This window comes from Pteropus alecto, unplaced genomic scaffold, assembly GCF_000325575.1.
Source record: "Pteropus alecto unplaced genomic scaffold, ASM32557v1 scaffold311, whole genome shotgun sequence".
NCBI lineage: Eukaryota > Metazoa > Chordata > Mammalia > Chiroptera > Pteropodidae > Pteropus > Pteropus alecto.
In genome coordinates this window covers 2,264,863-2,268,803 of record NW_006431916.1, presented here as the reverse complement: position 1 = coordinate 2,268,803, position 3,941 = coordinate 2,264,863, and positions in this window count along the sequence as shown.

The window sequence follows — 3,941 nt, the reverse complement described above, 5'->3', positions numbered from 1 at the left end:
ACACTGAACCACCTGGGGAGCATTTAACACCCTGAATGGCCAGGCCCTACCCCCGACCAAGCACATCAGAGCCTCTAGGGAATGAAGCCCAGGCATAAGCATTTGTTAAAACTCCCCAGGTGACTGCAGGGCACAGCTGGTTGAAAACCACTCAAAGAGAAGAAATGTGCTAACTGACCCATTAGCCAGACTAACCTCATTATACCTCTTGGGAGAGGTGCACTGAGGCCAGGAAAGGTGCAACGTAGGATCCTGACTACCTGAAAGTGTTACCTTATGAAAACTTTCCTAAGGAACAAGAAGATAGAAACTTTAACAAATTTACCTGAAGGCAAGGTTAGAAGAGATACGAAGGGTCTCACAGTTTATTCCTCTACCTGTACCTTGATTGTATGCACTGAAACAGTCTATCTCAGACAGATTTCAGTCTACTCTAATCTGGAAGCAAATCCCAGGACACTCAGCAGCCCTCAGCACCACGTGTGCTCACTCTTTATCCAGCGAGCCTGGGACTTCTCAACATTTCCCACCAAGTGTCTCTAATGGCAAAAGAAAAGGAAAGTCCTATGAGGGAGGAAAAACATCTCTTTCTCTACCTGTTGGGGTGGAAAAATAATTTTCTCTTATCCTTCTAGATTCTTGGCTGAGACCGCCTTATAATAAAAGACAGATGAACAGGAGAAAACAAACAAACAAACAAAATACAGTTCATTAACAACACATATACCATATGTATACATGGAAGATACCCAGGAAAACTGAGTAACTCACTGAGAAGGTCTAAGCCACGAGCTTAAATACCATTTTCACTTAAAGACAGAAAAAAAGAAAAAAGAAAAAAGATGTTAATGGGGAGGCCAGTTATGAGACAGAGGTCACCAGGAAAAGAAGGATAAACAAAAGTAAGCTATAATTTGCAGATTTAAATCTGTGCCTTCTCCACTGATTAGAGTTTCTTGTGATATGGTCATCTTTCTTTTCCAGGTACAGAGGGAGACAGTCTTCAGATAGAGATTTCCTTTATAAATATAAATGTCCTTTATAAAAAGGTAACTTCTACCTATTTGTACTTCTATTTTCAGAGCTTCTCCTGTGTCTACTGTCTCTTAAAATAATCAGCTCAAATTAATCCTTATGCCAAAGAGGCATATATTGGGGTGACATATTTGTTACTGGCAATCAAGCGTCTGCGTTTTGTGAGAGTGGGGCTCGGTCCTTGGATTTCCCCATGAAAGATTTGCATGGAGGTTCTACGCTCAGAGAAGAAAGACAGCAGGCAAAAATTAGCTAACAGAAATAGAAACGATTTTATTAAGTAAAGCAAGCAAGCATAATACACTTGGGAGACAGTCCAAGCAGGCAGCTTGATAGGAAATTGAGTGCCCTGAGAAACTGGGATTCTGAGTTTATGGGCCATAGGATTTCTTTGTTCTCGTTCCGTCCCTCTTACTTCAAACAGTGCAAATTCGTAGCTCCTCCCTCAGACCCTCTTACTTCTGTCCCAGGCCTGCGCAGTGCGTGCCTGCAGATGGGAAATCATATACCTGCGCCGTGGGAATTTTGAGGGTGGGCACATGACCATTTAGCTAATTTTGCCCATACCGGTTGAGCGCCCCCAGAATAAAGTCATATAATGGTCAACTTTGAGGGGTGGATTGAGGAAGGCTCCAGGTGCTACCAGGTATCTTCCCTGCCTATCTAGCTTCCAACCTTGGAGGAATGAGGGAGGCTCCAGAAGATTGGCAGATACCTTGTTGAATACATTCTTCTGCTGAGCAGGTCTTGGGGCCTCGTTAACCCTTCATTGTCCCTCTTACTCCACCTATCGACCTCTCTACCTACTCTGTCATATTCTGCTACCCTTCATGCTCATCTTAGGTTCTTCAGCTGGGGCTCTGTAAATAAGACTAGCTAAAGACAGACTAATGTGAAAAACAAACGGACGTTTTTCACTAATGTGGGAAACAAACATTATACATATACACATGGCAACACACTCAGTGATGAGTAACCCAAAGGGAGGTCAGAATTTGGGTTTAAGTCCAATAAAGGGAAAGGAGTTTGGATCTTCCCCCGTAGAGGAGGCTAGTTTTAACAAGGTGACCAGGAAAAGTATGGTAAACAAGGGTTGTTTAGAAAAGTTTGTTATGCAATTTTAAGTTTGTGCCTTCTCAGTTGATGGGAATTGTTAAGAGTCCTCTTACTGGTAACTGGAGAGGGAGCCATCTCTACAGATGGAAAGTTCCTTTATAAATGTAAATTTCCTTTACAATAGGAAAACTTGTGCCCTGTTTTTAAAACTTTTTTTTTTTTTGCATCTGCTGGTTCTCAGTGGCTTTTATCTTAAAATAAGCTGCCTACCAATGTTAAAAAAAAAACAAAATTCAACCAAGTAAATTTAAAGGTCTAATTGGCTTTTTAAAGCAATTCATGAATGGGGCAACTAGCAACTAGAAAGGTGCTCTGAGGGGTTTTACAAATCGTCAGGTTTTTTATAGGAAGAAGTGTGGGGCAAGGGATATATTAGGGAGAGAAAAGAAAAGATGATTTGGGGGCTTGGACATCTTTTCCCGGAGGAAGAGCGAGGAGAGGATTTTTGTCACGGAGGTTGCCTCTTCTCCCTGCGGGGCCTGGAGAGGGCCCACGGAACAGGCTACCTTACTGGAGTCCGATCAGAAAATTCCAGGCTGGCTAATTAAGATTATTTTTCTGAGAGAGGCTGAAACATCATTTAGATCAGGTGTTAAATCTAGATTTGGTATCACGGGCTTTTAGCACGAATGACCCCATTTTGCGCCTGTGGGGTTTTTTTCTTTAATAACAAAAGGCATATTTTGGGGTGACATATTCTGGTAGCCCTCAATCCTGGGGCAAAGCCTGAAAGAGCCCATAGCCCTGTGGGAATTCTATTTTTCATTTGTTTGTTTGTTTGTTTGCCTTAAACAATTATGCTAATCTTGTCCTCTCTTCCCTAATATGTTAATGTTGATTTCAATATAAAACTAATGTTTATGAATCGCCAAAAAAATTTTACCTCGAGATGGTCCATACTTATTTCTGTGGCTTCTAGCACCCACTGACACCCTGGAGGAGGATGGTGACAGTGATTACTGTGTACGTAACCCAGGTTGAGATGTGCCCTTGCAGTGGAAAGTGCAGAGAACTTGGAGCCAAAAATTCCTGGGTGATATGTACCCAGCATGGCAGCTGTATGGCCTTGGACAAGGAATTCAATCTCTCTGTGCCTTCATTCCCTCAACTATAATATTTGCTTAATGATACTGGCAACCTCCTGGAAACATAATTTGAAGGAAGGAATGAAAGAAACAAAACAAGGGTAAGGACATAAAATGGAGCCAGGAATGAGACTAAACGAGGAGAACTATCAAAACATATACTATGGGTGAGCTAAAGGCCATTGTGAACCACAAATTTGGCTCTAAGCTTTCAAACAGCTAATGGGAAAGGCAAACCTGGTCAGTGACTCAGTTCATGGTGTTCATAAAATAAAAACCAGCCAGTTGCTCAGGAGATTCAGGCATCTCTCCTGAGGGCCTTAAGAGAACAGTGCTTGATGAAGTGAGCAATGTCCTCATAACAGTTCTCGGGTGAAGACTCTCACAGGAAGATTTCTCATGGTGCGTCTCCGTGGAGGCTTATACCTTACCCCACCCCCACCCCCACCCCCACTGCTAGTTCATGCTTGGAGCAGAGCACAGACTAAAACATGGAATTGAATTAGGGCACTGAGCATTCTGGAAAGGGAAAAATGCTGGTCAATTCAGGGAGAGAAGGAAGGGTAAGGTTTGGGCAAGTGGAGAGGGGTTGGGATGAGGGAGAACTAAGTGAGCAAAGGCCGGGAGGTAAGGACATGCAGTGCGATATTAGAAAATTAAAAATTCATTAAAGAATAAATATGAGGCTACACAGGGTTGCTCCTT